Genomic DNA, 17,930 nt, shown 5'->3' with positions numbered 1-17,930 from the left:
AAGGAGCAACTTCTCCATGCTGTGCTAGATGATCCTGTCAGCCCTAAGACATGAGACAAGACACTGTTCCCACTCTGCTTTCCAGCTCTGTGGAGTCGTGGACTTTGTCCAGGATTTCTTGCCCATGGGAATGTGTGTCCAGAACAAGATGTTGCTTCCCGGAGAGAGCACTAAGCATCCCTTCTCACCTGCTTCTCCGGTCAGCTGCATCTCTTTGTGGTTGGTCTAGCAAACCCAGCATGTCCCACATGTGCTGCACTCTGAGAGGCACATCTTCAGGAGCTCCAGGTAAAATGCCAACACTTGAGAGCTCGTCCGATGTGTCGCTCATGCTACGCTTCCAGCTGCGAACTCAAACACTCCACTGGGTGGTAAATGCAGGTCAGAACTCACAAGCAAGGGGCAGTCCAGAGGCACTCTGCCCTGCCTCATTCTGTGACAAAGGTTATTAGCAGAGCTGTGTAAATAGTTGATTATTATTTTTGCTGCTGGGTGGCTGAACTGCCCAGAGTTACAAACACTGATATTTTTTTCCGTTCTTGCTGAAATGAAAACACTCAAATATTAACTTTGCATCAAATTAAGTATTCCTAGTACCAGTGCCAGTAGTTTTGGTTGATCCAAAACTGTTGGGTTTAGCTTTCTTTTTCGTGACCCCTACTTGTTTTGCTCCAGGTAAACTACAGCAGTTCTTTTCAAAAGGAAAACACTGAGCTGTTGAAAAATTGTGGACAGGCTGGATTATAGATGTAATGTATAATGACTGTGTGACCTGATGAGATTTCTACTGTGGTCATTCCGCCTAGAAAAAAGAGAAGACTGTTACTAGAAACTAGTGATGAGCGTGGTCTCTGCTTTCTTCACTTTGGTTCTGAAATCTGTTCTTGGCCTTGGAGCATCTGCATTTTCCCGTGTAATGGCAAGGGCCATGGGAATAAGGCGCAGGTTATAAATAAGGTTATGTCAAGGCACTGTGATTTATGATATAATATTGCAGTTATGTCTCAACTTCCTTGCACAACTTTATCCTAATGCCATCTACTGTTATCTAGGAGGAGAAAAGGAACCTTAACTCACAGCTCAATTTATGTTAATCTCATTTCCTTTTTACCTGCCTGGATCAAACTTTTGCTAGTTGTTTTGCAGAAGTTTAGGGGATGCAATCAACAATACCATGCCCTATTGTACAGCACATTTCAAACAATTCATATGATATTTTCTGAATTAGAAATAACTAGAAGCGTAAATGATCAAAGTGGTTTGTCAAAGGGCAAGCATCTGTGCTGACTGAAAAGCTTTGAAGGCACCAGCCCATTAACACCCATTAAATGGCTGCTATATGGGACCGTGCTAGGGAGCAGGCTTAGCGGGTGTTCTCCAGACTTGAGGCATGTTAATTTTCTCCCTGAAGTGCTGACAATCAGTTTAAAAGCCCTTTGGTCTATCTTACCTCCTTTATCCCCACCTGTTCTGCTCTTGGAAGCACAGCAACTTGGCTGGAGGCTCCTACGTGCACAGGTATCCTGTCCCAAGAGGGGGTGCGAGCATGTAAAGGGGTGCGTGAGCACCTGCTGTGTGGGATGGCCCTGAGACTCTCTTTCATGGGGTCTAATAGGCAGTTTCTGATTATTCAAGCACATCTTCAGTTGCCTTCCCAGTTGCTGATGGAAAGATGAGGTGAATTCTTGGAGGCAGCCACCATCAGTGACAGAGGGATTTAACAGAAGACGCCAGACAGACCTCTGGGTCTTGGCCTTGCGTTGTTTGCTGTTCATCCACAGACCAAGTATGAATTGATAGAGGCTCAAAAGGTTATCTCCAGCCAGTGTGTGTGTAGATGGGTACATTTAAGGTGATTTATGAGGAGCATGGAATGATATTGCACCAAGAGAGTGATTTTGCAAATGATTCCAGGCTTGTAAAAGATCTGGGAGCAATGCGTGAGCATACCTTTCATCCATGTGTGGCCCTTCAGGATGAAAACTTTGGGGTTTTTTTATTATTATTATTTATTCAGAGGACACACAGTGCTTCATTTGGTACATAGATCTCAGCATGGACTACTGTAGCACCTGGGGGTGGGAGGGCTGGAACCAAGCAGGCAGAGAGGAGCAGGAGGAGGATAGAGGATAGCGCTGCTGGGCATGCAGGCTGGCTCACTGCAGCTCACAGGAGAAGTATGTTTGGAGAGTCTCCTAGTAGCCTTGTTACTTGCGCAGCTCCTCTTTCCCACTGTTTTATTTTTAGCACTTGATAGAAATTTAATTGGAAACTGTATGTGGGTTTTAAAGGGTTAGGAAAAGTGACTCATTTGACGTGTCCAGGAGAAAACCACATCTTACGAATTTCCACAAAGGCTGGTGTGAAGATGCCAAATGGGGAGTATCACTGTCTAATCCGTAAACTGTAGACACAATGATCAAGCTGCTGAGGCTAAAGTCTGCTGAAGTTAGGAGAAAACTAATCTCCTAAACTTGGGTGTATATTGCCCCATGGCAATGTTTCCATTAAAATAATTTACATATGAAATGAAGACTTTTTCTTCACTTTATTCAATAGTCTTAACTGAATTTTCCCCAATCTGTGCAAGGCTTGCCCTTGCAACACCTCCTGGACTGAGCTACAGCATTTCTATAACCCCATTTTACCATGGGGGAGTCTGCAGGGCTCATCTGTGAACACGTTCCGCTACAGAGGAGACGTGAGCCTTGGTGTTCCAAACCAAGGCTAGTCCCTTAACCCTGGACCAGTCTCCCCGCCTTTACGTTGATTTATGTGTATGATGATTTATTTCCCTTCATCATAGTGTCTACCATAAGTCATGTAGACACATTCTGCATTAACAGCATTAACATGCAGAATATATGGGTGCTGATAATCCAGGTTTAAATGAACATTTCCACAAAACAAGGTGCATTGCATGGATGCAAACAACTATTTTCATGCCATATGAGGATGTTGATTTCAGATCCACCCTCCAACTGAAAATGTAGATCCCTTTTTTAGTAGTCATGCTGGAGAGAGACTGTATCCAGCTTTTTAAGGAAAAGTGGGCTTTGTAGCCTTTGGGGCTAAAGGATGTAGTTATAAAAGGAGGTTCCTTGTAGTAAAGCTAAGAAGTCCGCTGGTAAATTCAGTGGAGCAAGGCAGGATGCTTCGGTTTGAAGGTAAAAGTCAAAGGTACAGTCCACTGCTGAAGCCCAGTTGTGTACTTCTGTCCACAGCTTTAGTCATGCTCACTCAGATGATTGTAAATTAATTACTTTTGGTATACACCTCAGCTGCTAACAGGTTCAGCCAGAAAATGTCTGATGCAGAAACCAATAGGAAAACAGAGCTTTAGCCTGAAAGCTTTAGGTACATTAACCCATTTTTATTCTATTTGCTCAGCTTCTTCGCCACTCTGCATGAAAAAATCCTACTAGCCCTTCAAATTTAAGCAAATTAAGGGCACACACTGAACTACTTGTTATTAATATCTCAGTGCTATTTTCTAATTCCCCATTCATGCTTGAAATGGATTAAAACTGGTAATCTTTGACAAGGCAGCAAAATTTGATGCTAATTTATTGATGTGCTCTTTTAAGAAACTTTGGGTTTCTTGTCTATAAATTAAATTTAAAGAGAGCATTCAAGGTCCTTCCCAATTTAGAGAGCAGAGAGCAGCGATATGCGTGCTGAAACATCGCATGCCCTTGAGCCTGCTATATGGTATGGCTGAGGAGGGGTTGCCTTGTTTTCCTAAAGGGATGTGTTTGTGCTTTGATAGCTGTCTCTCTCAAGGTTGGCCATGCCGATGGCTTCTCCATCTCACATCACTTGAAACGTCTTGGTTCACCTTGAAGAGTGCTCTGAGCCCTTCTTTTCCACTGAGCTTTTTGCTCCTGTCCTGAGCTTAGGCATTGCTCCTTGGGCATTGCTCAGTACCATGGGTGGTTTTTAATGAGCTATCCCAGATGTGGGATGCTAGTGCTGAGCCTGGGAGAGGCTCCTGTTGCTCTGCAGGGAGTTATTTTAGAGTCCTTGCACATTTTTCATTATCTTGGAGCCTTATTTCAATCTTAGCCCTGTATGTTTACATTAGTAACACGCTCCTTTACCAAAGGAAGTTTATTATTTTCAGAATATTGCAATTACGTGACAATTGTTGCTTTCCTTGGTGGTTGTTTTTCTTGCAGGAGTAAATGCTGGGGAAGCTTAGAAAAAGCCTGCTGTAGGCACCTGTGTTCTGTGCCTGCCTTGCACTGAGCACAGCTGCCCTTTCCTCTAACACCACCACACAGCTGCCTTTACAGCTCTGGGAGAGACAACAGGAATAGCCTGAGCATCCCTGCCAGACTGCTGGGCCACACCGGCTGCTGGGGTGGGCGGCCACGGGAGGAGGCAGCTCGCCAGTGCTTGGGAACCAAGTCATTTGAAATCCAGGAAAAGCAGGGAGCTAACAACATCATATTGGCCGTGGCTAATACTATAGTGAACCCTGCATGGGCACTGAGGCATTAACATCAGGTTCCTTTGGGTGGTTTGGTTTCTTGGCCTACCAATGTTTTTGAGGGTTTGACATTTCTGCCTTGCGTTAGGTCAAAAACTTGGAATTTTTAAAGTGATCTCATCCCAACACTGCCTCCCCCATCCTGTCTGTTATCCCAGATATTTTTGTTTCGGAAATGCCCAAACAAAATGTTTTGTCAGTTTTAAAAGCACTTCATAATTTGACAAATTAATCAAAATAAAATTTTCCCTGAAGAATATTATTTAAATGGCAATTATCACCTCAGACACTTCTGGGAAACCGACAGCAAGCTTTATCAAAATCTAAATGACTTTACAATTAAAAAAGGCAATTGCTATTGAACCCCAACAAAACTTTCTGATGAACTGACTGCAGTAACAATATTCTTGCCAGCTCTGAAAAATGTCCTTTATTTAAGACAACCTGCAAATTCCAGACATCGTGATAGGAAGGTAACTGTCTTGATGAAGGTGTATTTTTAAAACCAAGAGAGGTGCAGGTGGAAAGGGACTGGCATAGCGCATCAGAAGAGGATGCAGCCAACACTGCCTCTCTCCAGCCAGCGCAGGGGGTGCTAAAGCAGTGCAAGTTTAATGTATGCATTAATATAAGTAGGAAACGGGGCAGGTCTCCTTCTGAGTTCTTAAAGGTCCCGAGTTTTTCCTTAGGTATTTGCAGCGAAGCATTGATTTTCACAAATCAGCTGCAGCCCTGGCACCCTGCTCCCCCTGTCCTTTTGCCTCCCAGGGCTCCTTCCTGGTCCTCGCGGTGACAGCCAGGCTGGCTCTCACTCACCAGCTCTGCTCTGGATGCTGCTGCCTGGACTCATCTCTGAGCTCATTACATCAGGTATTTTCTTTATGTTTTTGCACAAAAAGCAGCGTTCCTCCTGCTGGATCCTCTTTGCTGGGTTGGGATTATCAGCACGCTTTGGGAAAAAATATGCTTAAGTTTATCTTTCCTTCTGCCTGTCCGTAAGTACTCATGGAGTAAAGAGAATGCACATACGTGCCTGTGAACACATACTCCCAAGCTCGTGTTTCTGTCTCCCTATCGTGATTTCTACAGCACTGCTGTGAAGAACTTCTCTGCCTGGCTTCCTTAAATGGTTACCAATTAGCCCAGTAAATTTTTGGAAATTCAGGGGAGTGTGAAACTTGCAATACTCAAACGCTGAGGCTGGGTTGGGGTTGGTAGCTGGTGAGAGGAGTGATTGCCCAGGGCTCTTCTGATGGTACATCTCGGGTTTTATGGGAATCCCTCGCAGAGATTTTCCATCCTGAGACCAAACACGTTCCCACCTGTATCAGGTACAGTGTTAGCATAGCTGGGTTTCCTGAAATGCTTTGTCCTCTTAGCAGGCAACAGCTTTTAAACAAAAAAAAGCAGATGGTGTCTCTGAGCCTGGATATCACAAGGGTGGGAGTGAGCATTGCGAGGTGATCTCAAAGCAGGATCCTCAGCCTGGGAAGTTATATGCACACTGAATTTTCTCAATATAGTGTTTGCTTCGCTGCTAAAAAAGCTGCGTGATGGAAAGACGATGGGACTAGATCTGCCTGGCATTCGAATCTGGTTTGCACAGCAGGCAGGGCTGGTTCCCATTTGGCACTGCTGAAAATTCGCTGAGAAAAGGCCAGTGGCTAAGACACGTAATGTTAATTACAGATAATGTCGACTGAAATACCTGGAGGAGACAGGCAGTAGCTGCAGTCTGTAGAATCCAAAGGGACCTGTCTGAGTGGCATTAATTTTTAACGCTTTAATCAGGATATAATCCCTCTACAAAGTCTTAAGTGGAGTAGAAGTCTGTTTAATTTTTTTAATATAACCTGAAGGAGAAAGCAATGACTTCAGCAATCTCTAGCGATGACAAAGTTCTTAATTGGACAACAAGAAAAACAAACCCCTCATTTTTACCCAAGCCGTTTAAAATTCAGCTGAAGCCAGACAGAGACCAGCAATTCCATTATCTTTATAAGCCATTCAGTAAGATTTAAATCTCTTGCATGCTCTTTTTTTTTTTTTTTTTTAAATGAGATTTCGTGCTGCCCAGATAGACACTTCCCTGCTAAAGCTGAAGGGGTTTTGCCCAGGAAGAGGCAGGTTTCTCCTCTCCCCTGCTGCTGCCGTTTGCGCGGCCAGCTGTGGGGTGAGCCATGGAAGAGGACCTGCACAGTGTGGGCAGGAGGGCGCAGTGTGGGCGGCAGAGGACTCGCTGCATTCCCCTGCACCCCCAGGAGCTCTTCATCCCACTCCGAAAAAACCCTTCCTTGCCAGAACGTAATAGTGTGCTAATAACCTTTCAAAACCCGGAGCTGTATTCTACAGGTGTGCGAGGCATATGGCTTCTCCCCTATTAGCAATGCAAATTTAATCAACTGGAATAATATTCAAACGGTTGGCTCAGCACGAGCCAACAACCAACAAGCAGTTGCCACTTTCCCCGCTTTTGACAAACATAAGAAAGGACTTTGATTAAAACTCCAGTTCTCCTTAAAAACAGATAATCCTTTGAATGAAAGGAAGCAACCTCCTCTAGAAGATCTGCTGCATTTCCACCGTTACTTCCCAAGAAAACTACTTTTTATGTCCAGATCTCAGCAACATCAGAAAAACCTGTTACTTTCCAGTTGAAAAGCAATCCCTGTCGCTAAACGTGCTGTAATTCAGCAAAGTGACAAAGTTCAGGATGATCTGCATGTTTTCCCATTTGGGATTTTTATTGCGTTTTAATTTAATTTCATAGCACGATGCTGTTTGTTGTTGCCTGGCTCTTGCTAATAGCCTCAATATGCTGTGTGTCTGCTCTTCTGCCTGTCAAACAGCGCCAGGTCAGTGGGTTTATAGACTTCACCGCAGAGCAGAAGTCTGGAGTGTTTTGCCACCCTCCTTGCTGCAGCAGCACAATCTCGATCATCACGGGGGCAACTCCTGGGAGAGGGTCAGCGCAGGCACGTTTAACAGCAAGGGCACCGGAGGCAGCACTCACCCAGCCAGGACCCGACCCAGGGTGCTGTGCACACTTTGCTAGTTGGCATAAGTACGTCTTTCTGGTGATTTGAGGAAGATGGTGGTGGTTGGAATTTTGTTTGAATCTTACGGGAATAGTGAAAGAAAAGCAAGGACACAATACAGAAATGAGGGTCCAGGTGTCAATTGCTCTCTGAAAAACCACAGGTTAAAACATGCAGGGGGCTGTTTGGGGATGGGCTATAAAGCTGAGTGATGCCCTGCAGACTTAAACAAGACAGAGTTGTTTTTCTCTGGGTGGTACATCCTCAGACAGGGCCCCACAGAGAGACGTTGCTGTTGAGGCAGCCCCAGCTGAAGGAAAACTCTGCACCAGGCTCGGCCAGGGGTCAGGACTGGGGTCCCATCACTGAAAACATATTTGTTGCACAGAGATTCCAGCTGACCCCTTCCCAGCTTAACAGCATCACACGCTGCTGGAAGGGCATGACCTTGTCCCTCTGGGCATTTTGGGGAGCTTTTCAGTGTTTCCAGGCTAGCACGAGCCCTCCTGCCACCCAGGGCACTGGCACTGACCGTGTGGTACTGATGAAACTGATCTTTTCGCTGCAGCATAAATACCGATTTTTGATCTGACTGACACCAGGTTTGACATGACGGCACTTTGCTGGAGTTCATTGGCACTGGTGAAGAGAAGATCTGGTCTTGCAGCCTGCCTCCAGAATAAGTGTATCCACTACCTGCGGTAGGTAAAACTGCCTCTCTTTTTTATCTGCCTATAAAACACACATGATGCTGCACCCCGGGGCCACCTCCTCTTGTCATCTGGGCAGCCAGAGGAAACTACAGTGCCATCCCGTTGAGTAATTGTGAGAGGGCTGCAAGACTCCACTTAAAATCTCAGGTAATTGCGGTCACTTTATTTTTCGTTCACTTAGTGAAAGAAAATGTGAAATTACCATAGCAGATAATTATGGTAGTAATTTCTTGTGTTCTTGTTCATTAAGTGCTGATTGAGAATGGTTCACTAACAACTTTGCTGAGTTACTCCAAATATTATCGTTTACGGGACTAGACACAGTCTTTTTATTGAAAGCCCCTTTGTCTAAAAAAGCCCTGCATGCCACATCCTTTTAAAGGACCATTTGATCATAAAAAATATCAAAGTCTGTCTGACTGTTGCAGAAACATAGAAGCTGAGTTGCCTGAAGACGTAGAGGTAGATCTTGTGGTGCATGGTAAAGCAGGGCTGGGCTCATTTTGTAGCCTTCCTGCTCCAGCACTGAGATAACGGCACCTGTGTGCTGCCTTCCCAGGACTGGCCGGACACAGTGCCTTGTAGACATCAGCGGTGGCTGGCATTTGCCAGTGGGATCTGAAGTTATTAGGGACACAGAAGCACTGTGTGGAGATGGGACAAACCTGGCAGCTGTGGTCCCATGAGGGAAATAAGAATATGGCCAGCCTAAGAAAAATACAGAGCTAAAATATGAATGCTGGACTTGAGCAGATGAAGCCTGTCCCTGCCGGGAGCCGAGGGGTGGCAGGCAGGTCTCTGGGGTGCCCTCCTGGGGCTGTGCTGCACCCCACCGCCTCCTGGTGCTCTCCACATCCCTGCCTTGTTTAGGAATGGCATCTCCCTGCCCTGAACCTTGTGGACGGGGTTTCTGACCCCACCTGAAGCCCTTTGATTTATGTAGGAGCTCGCTCTGCAGGCTGTTTGCAAAGTTGTCTGCTGCTGCTAAGTTAGTGCTGTAGCCAGCGTGGTTCTGGCCTCCAGCCACGTACTTGCAGTGTTTCCTGAGACACCGTCTGCTCCTTGCTTGACTGTTTGAGTGCTGCCTGTCAGCCCTCGGGTGCCCTTACCCTGCAACCTCACCCACATGGCCTCTAGCCTAATGCAGGTGCTTCACGGGAGGGCTGCGGGGCATTGCCCGTACCACCACAGAGCCCGGCTGGGGGCTCTACGGGCAGTGTAGAGGAATGAAGCTGGGTTAATTAACATTGATAATGTACAGCTGTGGGCTGGCTTCAGGGGCGGTGGGTTGGCTGACGTGGATAAGGTGCAGCTGTGGCTGGTCTCTGCTAAGTAGTTAAATAGCTCTGAGGGGTATGGAAGATTAGTGCTGGAGGAAGAGAGACCTGGGAGAAACAGAGGGAGGGGAGAAAGAGCACCCCAGATGTAGGAGAGATAAGGAGAGGCCCTGGGAGAAGTAGAGGGCCTGGATGAGGAGAGGCTGGCTGGGAGAGGAGCCGGAGAAGAAAGACTCTGGACACAGCAGAGGCAAGAAGCAGGGTGGACTGGCCTGAAGAGGATAAAGAAACAGCACAGACAGTAGATGAACTTTTGAAACCTTGTGGGGGACTGGTGGCTGTGTCGGAACAAGGCACAAGAACTACTCATTGAAGTTAACCTGGCATGGGGTGGTAAAAGCCTTGTTGCAGCCGGCTAGTTTTTATAGTGCTGTGACAGGGTTTATAGTTTTTATAGTGCTGTGGTACCTGCAGCCCTGGGGATTTGGTGTCGGCTCTGCCACCCTCCTGGCTGGGTTGCGGGAATGTGGGCAGCCAGGGCATGTGGGAGGAGGCAGCGAAGCTGGAGGGCCAGGGGCAGACTTCCACCGCTGCATAGGCAGTGGGACAGAAGGGGTGAGCAATGGTCACAGCTCACGAGGGGGCTGAAACCTGTGGCCAGAGCAAAGCTGCATCAAGATGGAAGTAAACATCAGTCCTCCCAGGAGGAAGCAAAGCCCCGGAGCTCCTGATGCGTTGTCATGCAGGACTGCAGGTAGCAGAAATGTGGTGGTGAGTGCAGGCAATGTTCCCACTGTGTGCCACAGGGTGCAGGCTTCACAGGCATCTCTCACACAACTTTTGTTTTTGTTTTCCTGGAGAAAAGTACACTTCAACATCTCTTCTTGCTGTGTCTCTTCTTACTCTTGCCCAGATAGGGCAGTGTGAGTGCCTGAACATTTGTTGTGATCCTGGGGTTGTGGCTTGGTTTGGGTCTTGGGGTTTAATAGAACTTGTTCAGCACTGACAAGCACTCAGGAAAGAGTCTTCGGGCATTTTGTTTCCCTTGGTTGCTGATTTTTGTTTACTTCAACCTCTTGAAAAGAAAAGCACTTCTTATCTCTACACGGGAGGTGAAGCCATCTCTTTAGCTGCAGCCTACTTAACAAAAAGGGTGTTTTTCTGATGCCTGTGTTTTCCCCTGAGAAAACATGAAACACAATGGAAGGAGTTTAAGCAAAAAGCCAAAGTCCTTGGACTCCAAAGGCATCAAAGCTGAGCTACTTTCCTTTGGAAATAGTATTTGGGCGGACTGTGATTATTCTTAGGCATTCATAATGCCACCCATCAGGCAGGTTTTATCCTAGCTAATTTTGTCTTCCATTTCTTGATGCTTTTGTGCCGCTTTTTTTTTTTTTTTTTTTTTTTTACTTTTGATGCACTTAGCTAAACAAGCTCAAATATGGTCCCAGGAGAAAATCCAGCTCCGGGAGGTGGTGCAGCTTGGGACCAAGCTGCGCAGGCAGCCCTCCCCAGGAGCCCAGTCTCCCCCCATCCCAGCAGAGTGGCTTCTGCATTGGTTGTGAGTGCCAGCAGATCTGGGTGTCCCCTTGGTGCCACCACCCTGTGTGTCCATTTTCCTCGGTGCTTGAAATCCACCCCTAAAAGAGCTCTTGCAATAAACCTTCTTCCAGACCTTGAATGTCTGTAAAAACAAGTGATTCCTGCTGTTCTCAACACCTTCTCATTAGACTAGATCAGGCCAGCACAATAAGGTAGGTTAGTATTTTATCTTCTTTGTCTTTTAATCAAAGCAAATGGAGTCCTGGGAGTGAAATACCCACACACGGGTAGCGTTGGCATATGCTCCATTCGTTCTGATCCGGGAAGGAAGCTTCTTGGATGGAGACTGCTGCAGATGGGTTTGCAGAAGGAAGGAGTAAAAGGTTAGCAGGGTCCCGCTGTTCCCCACGAAGCTCATTAACTGCTGTCAGTCTGTCTGGTGGATGCGGTCTGTGTGCGGCTTGCAGAAGTGGCGACGTTAGCTAAATCTGTGTCCGAGTTCTGCAAACGCGACTGCATGTCACATTCCCATCATAAGCAGTGATGATGCGGCATGAAAAACCACAACCCTGGTGTCTAAGATAGCCAGAATGGCTTAAGGGGATTGACCCACCAAGGACCACACAGAACTGCATGCTTTTAACAAAATTCAAACATCATAGATTTGTTCAGGTCATGAGGGAAAACTATCTGTAAGTCAGTCTTGAGCTGAGCTATGCTTAGCCTGTCCCTGTGGGTGGCTCTGGGCAGGAGCAAGCATCAAACGCTTCAAAAACACTTTGGGCAGGAGCAAGCACCAAAAACCTCCTGATGTACTGCGAGGCCAGAGGGAGGGGGATGTTCTGGGCTGGTGGATGCTCTTGCACACAGCGCCCAGCGTAGCCTCACCCCTCCCATCACCCGGGGTTTGGTGACCTAGAACAGGCATGAAACACTGAGGATTTGCTGTAGAGATTGTGTTCACGATGTCAGATCTTGAAGTGTGTTTTTCTATGGGTCTCACTCGTGCTAGGAGCAAGGCCCTCGCATTTCAAAACCTGTTCTGTTCAACTGGCCTCTAAATATTTGTCAGGCAAAATGTTTTCCATTTTCCTACCTAAATTACCAAAGTATCTTTCCCTCTTACTGCTTCTTATTATTCCCTCTCCATTTCTGCTACCTGTGCAAGCTGCTTATTTGCATATAGTTACTTCATTACACTTTTTCTTTTGTTTAGCTTGCTAGTTGTTAGTTTTGAGGTTTTTCATTTACATTTAATTTTTAATCTTGTAAATTGGCTGTTGTCAGGATAGCTGCAAGCCAAGAGAAAATAGTGTGTTTCAGAAGAGAAATAATGAGATCAGAAGTAAAAAAAAAGGTCCCAGTGAGACAAACAGTCGCAAAAAAAATGAGGGGAAGATTTTATCTCTCCGATTCAAGCCAATCAGGAATTTATTCTACCAGAAACCTTGCTGGTATCAATGGGGTGAGTATGGTGAGTGCAACCTGACCTACAAGTTGTATTGTTTTGACTTCTTTGGCTCCCAGCAGCCTTTCTGAACAGTGCCGGTACCCTCTGTCAGCATGCTCCAGGGAGTTGCAAGTCTCTGGAGATACACCCTGTGACTGCATCATACTTACGCCTGTGCAGGTGAGTGATATCTCCGCCTGTACACATTGGGTCTTTCTCATTCCTCCTCTGTAAATGGCAGGGTGCCCTTGTGAGGTTCCATACCCCGCTGACAGCAACCAATCTTGGATTTGTCCAATTCCCTTTCACCACCTCTTTGCAGAGAAAATAAGCTATTGCTGGCGCTTGGGTCAGTCGCTTGTTTTTTGATGGTGTTTGATCTGTGAAATTCCCAAGAAGCCTAAAAAGCAGTGGGAGTGCAAAGCAAAACCAAACCTACTGGGAAAGAGCAACGCTCAGCTGATGGGAAAAGAGATGGGCTGCGTAACGTGCCAGTCTGACACCGCACCGCTCTGTTCTAGCGGCACGTCGCTGCAGGCTGCTGCAGACTGTCCCCCCGCTCCTTGGGGCTGTCTTGCCCCAGTGCCCTGGTGCTGAGTGTCCCATCCACCCCATCTTCCATCACCTTTGTTCCTGCAACAGCAACGACAAAACAGTCCAAATGTGTTACCGTCCAGGGCAGGCTGCAGCATCTGTGCTTGAAGGGTGTTAGAGGGAGAGCTGAGGCTGGCATCACCGGGGGGAGGTGAAGGAGCTGTGCTGTGCTTGATGCTTTCCTGCTGCATTTTTCTGCAGGAAAAACTGCATTTGCCAAGTTCTGTGCGTGTGTGTATGCTTCTGCAGAACTGCCAGAAGGTCTAAGCCTGAAATTAAAAGTGGTAACATTTAGTAAGGGACAAATCAAACCTGCACAGGACTCCAAGCGTGACTGTTTACCCTCTCCATAAGGAGGGATGGCCAGTGCTCTGGCACCCGATAAAGATGTGGGCTCTGAGGCAGCCACTTTGGGGAGGTATTTCCATCTGGATTCTTTCCTTTGTTCCCATGAAACTCAGTGGAGGATGGATATGGTCCCACCAGGTCCCTTCAAGAGAAGTCAGACTGGGCTATGAGGTACTTGTCTCTCAGCTCAAATACTGTGTGATAAAGCAGAGAAGTAGGACAGCTCTGCTGGTCAGCTGCGGAGTTTGATCCAGTGAGGGCACTGGTGAAAACAGGATGGGAAGAGGAAGCTTTTAGGGAAGTTTGGTCTATAGATGAGAATGCAGTGAGACTTTTAGCTCCAAACACAGGGAACTTCTGATGACTAGAACAATGAAAGGTGCAAAACCAGTCACTAGGAAGTATCCGTGACTTTTCGTCAACCAGCCATCTGTGCCAAAAGGAAGGGAAAAAAGGCAAACAAAAAAAAAAAAAAAGGTATCACTGTTGCTGCTGGTGGATGACACAGATGCTAGATTTATTTAAAGCCTGGGGCTAACAGCTACACTGAATGATATGTAGCTGATTTGGGTGATGTATGAATACAACCCAAGTTGGAAGATTTCACAACAGCGTTTTCAAGGCGGAAATTGTAAAGGAGTGCCCTTTACACGTCGCCAGCTAAGTGGTGTGTATTTGCTGCTCAGAGCTACTGTGCCAGTTGGACAGCTGCCAGGCTTGTAATGCTGCTTTAAAAGGGACCACTTGCCATGCGGAGTTTTTTGCATTTTCTGTTATCCAAACAGACTCACTTGAATGTTAATTTGTTCCTGGCTGCCAAGGACCCAACTCTGCAAAAAGCTGAACGTGGCCGAGCGCCGTGCCTGCCGGAGGGGCTGCTCCCATCCCAGCTCCGCGGGATGCTGGCGGGCTGCAGGCAGGGATCTGTCACGGGGATATAAAACCTCCAGCCGTTTCCTTCTTTCAAAGTGCAAAGCTGTGGCCTGGGCAAAAAAAAGGACAGCAGCTTTTCTCTCCTGTGGGGAGGGGACAGCTGAGGAGGGCATGGGCGACTACTTGGGAAGGAAAAATCCTCTTGAGGTTTTTGGAGCGGGGCTACTGCGAAGCACCCTGGTCCTCAGCCGAAGCCCACCAGGGTCAGCAGGGCGGCATCGGGAGTGTGAGCTGGTCAACATGGGTGACCCAGCCCCCGTGAGATCAAAGCTAAAGCCACCAGGAATGTTCCTGTGCCATCAGCGTGCTGCTCCCACAGTGCCTGGGTGCCGGGTGGTTTAGAGGCAGGTCGGGGAGCCCTCATGGTGGGGGTGACCCTGTTGTACCAGGGCTCTGCTGTGGGGCCCTCAGACCTTCTTGCCACCCCTCTGAGTTTTACCTTGTCCTTTCCCAGATGGCAAAATAGCAGCCAATGGCCTTGGCCTGGCTTCCAACAGGACTGTTTGCAATCTCCCTTCTAGTTCTTCCAAGTGTTTGCAGCCCCTTTTGATGGACATCTGTAGGTTTTTCTGTGTGCCTGTGGACAGAAGGGAAGCCACCAAGCCAGGGGATGTTCTGAACCACCCAGAGGCTGGAGATGAGAAAGGAGTAAAATAGCGATGGAGACTAAAGCAGATGGGAGAGGGCAGCAATGTGGAAGGTGTGACAGGAGGCAAAGTGTATCTGCCCGGTGGGGTTAGGGCACAGACGGTGGGATGCGGTGCATCTGGTGTGTCCTGCCGGCACCTTTCTCTGGGCAAGGGCAGGAGCTGGTGAGGGGATGCTGGGCTGTGGCAGTGGCCCCCCTGGCACTTGGTGCAAGGCGTTGGAGTGATGGGGATGCATGGGAAAGACATCCCCCCACCCGTGTCCGCTCATGTGTGAGCCATTGGAAAGCCTACAGGCAGAAGGCTAATCTCATTGTTGGTTGGTATGTGTTTTACAAGGTGCTGGGATCTGCACTGAAACTTCACTGCTTTGACTAAAAGGCACCCAAATAGGTTCAAATTTAACTGAATTTTCCTCCTCCTGCTTAATTTCTGTATCAATGTTTTTGGATGCTTAAGGAAAAACGCATTTTTGTGGTGTCTGTTTTTAGCCAAGGGAAAAATGGGAGATTGTTCAAAATTTGAATAAATATTTAAAGCACTGTTTCTATTTAGAAACTGGCACTTTATCAAGTTAAACAACCCATTAAGCTCATAATCACACTCCATCTTTTGGGGCACAATGCCTTTTGCATCTTTTGAAATGAGTATTTGTGTCATCACTCAGCATGCTCTGAGGTGAAATTAATCTTCCACCGTATTGTTTCATCTTACTACTGGACTGAAATAGTATTTTCAATATCTTTTTCATTGTTTATTTGCATTTTTTTTTGACACATGACTTATGGAGGAAATATGAAAACAAGTCACAAAATTGAGATCCCTGATAAGCTTCTAAACCTGCTTAAATATTCTGCCATCAGCGTGCTTTGAGTAACTGCCTTTTTACCTCTAGCAGATGCAGTCAATGTCGTTTTGAGAGCTGCTATGGACTTGAGGCCCTTTTCATGTTGTGTGATCAAATACTTAAAGATACAGTTTTTGCAAAACAGCGGTAGTCTGTTCTGGAGGATGGAGCCCACAGAAAATCCTATGAAAGGCCAGAAGAATTGAATCAGACCTCTGTAAGAACCAGGGATGTCAGAGCACATCCCAACCCCATGTTGACAGGGGATAGCTGGCAGACATGATGCCTGTTGCAGTAGTGGCATCCCAGGCGTGAGACCCCTGGGGTGCTGTGCCTTCCTGTGCCCAAGGGTGGTCTCTGTGTGGGGAGCAAGCACTCTCCCATGTCCCACGAACCAGGCAAGGCTTGTCTCTGTGTCCGGCTGGGTCATTGCCACAGTGCTTTGTTTAGTAGGTCAGGGTACACTTGTGTTAGAAGTGCTGTCGTCATTCAGCAGCCTTACCACATGCACGGTATCAGTGATTTGAGCAGAATCCTTCTCCTCCCTAGTCGTACATCAAGGGAAGTCTTCCTTTTTTAGTTACCTCTAAAAATAAATGAGGCGGGCTGCTGTTTCTTTGAATGGCATGTCTGCTTTCTATGACAAAGCTGACTTGGGAATACCCTGTGTTCATAGACTGAGAGATGCGGCAATGTTTTAAAACCCTGCATCTTTTTGCAAATGTAATCTTTTCCATGGATGACTACAAGGTATTAAGAGACTTGCGATGAATGCTTGCAGGTTGATCTTATGGCACGTTACTACCGCTATAAAGGATAGTGACTACAGCAGCAAAGTCATCGCTGCACTTTATATGTAGGAAGTGATGTGGTTGTATCAACAGAGCAAGTGACCAAGCAAAATCTATTATTATTTGTGGGCTGGAAGGCAGTTCGATAGCTAGATATAAAAGAAATGTAAGTTTAGATCATGTGCTTCACTCTGTGCCTTATGCTTAGAATTAGTGCCCAGCTTTTTCAAAGATGTTTCCTGCCATTGCTGACGGTGCATTCACCACAAGGAGTCCAAACAGTCCTGGTGTTGTAAGTTAGATCCTTTCTATAGTCCAGAAGTCTGAGTGCCATGTCTTCTCAAAATGAACTTGTTGGAACTGTCAAGCTGTTCCCATGCTGTCACCTGTCAAACATTTCCCATGCTGATTTCTTCCCTTGTTGCAGCCAGGGGTTACAGAAAGCAGAACTGCATCAGCCGAAACAGAGGTACCTGCTCTGCTGCAGCTCTACCCCCAGCTGAAGGTCTGCTCTCCAGCAGCGCCTTTACACGTCACAAACTTTTGTTTTCTTCTTGGGTTTCCTGTTCTTCTGTGCCAGTTCATATGAGAAATCTGATCAGCCTTCCCTCACTTGTTGTTACACGGTAAGTAGTTGTGCACTTAACATCTACTCCAGAGCTTGTGTCTGAGGATTACTGTAACTGCCCGCGTTGCTTATAAGTTGGGTTTTTTTATTTTTACCTATTAGTGCTAAGCAAGGGGACTTCCTGCTTTGCTTCTCATGTCCCCATCGATATTTCCATGATCTCATACTGGCTTTTTGTGAACCTCTTTTTGTCATGGTCAATATAATAGTCATCTGCAAATCATTTCAGCGAGCAACGCGCAAGAGAGCATGCTTCAAAAACTACTCAGAGTACAGACAAAGCCTCTTACACTCCTGCCTGTGTTTGGTTTTCTTCTGAACTAACTCCCAGTTCGCTGAGCAGGAGGCATATTCCCAGGTGGTGCTGTCACATGCTGGTTCTTAGAGACCTGGAATGTTATTTCATTCTCATAAAGTGGAGACAGTAAAACATAACCTTACACTAAAATCAAGCAATGCATCAGCAAGCTGCTCTTTGCTGCAGAAATGAGCATTGTTTATTAGATGAGATAGTCCTTCATCCCAGATTTCCATAGCACAGTTGTTTCCTTGGTGAATATGAGTAACTCGCGCACATTCTGCTAAGTTTCCTGACTGGCTCTGAGGGGAATACTTGCAGCACCCAACCTA

General features: G+C 46.7%; 1 long non-coding RNA gene across 1 annotated transcript in view; it reads left to right on the top strand.

Moving 5' to 3' along the window:
* LOC114013125 (uncharacterized) overlaps positions 1 to 17,930 on the top strand; it is a 75,126-nt gene that overhangs the window by 23,679 nt on the left and 33,517 nt on the right. The window contains exon 7 of the long non-coding RNA XR_008749689.1: positions 86 to 17,298. This is a non-coding gene — a long non-coding RNA (uncharacterized LOC114013125). The remainder of the gene's footprint in view (positions 1 to 85; positions 17,299 to 17,930) is intronic.

The sequence above is a fragment of the Falco peregrinus genome, chromosome 13 (assembly GCF_023634155.1).
Source record: "Falco peregrinus isolate bFalPer1 chromosome 13, bFalPer1.pri, whole genome shotgun sequence".
NCBI lineage: Eukaryota > Metazoa > Chordata > Aves > Falconiformes > Falconidae > Falco > Falco peregrinus.
This window is presented reverse-complemented; position numbering and strand designations above follow the sequence as displayed.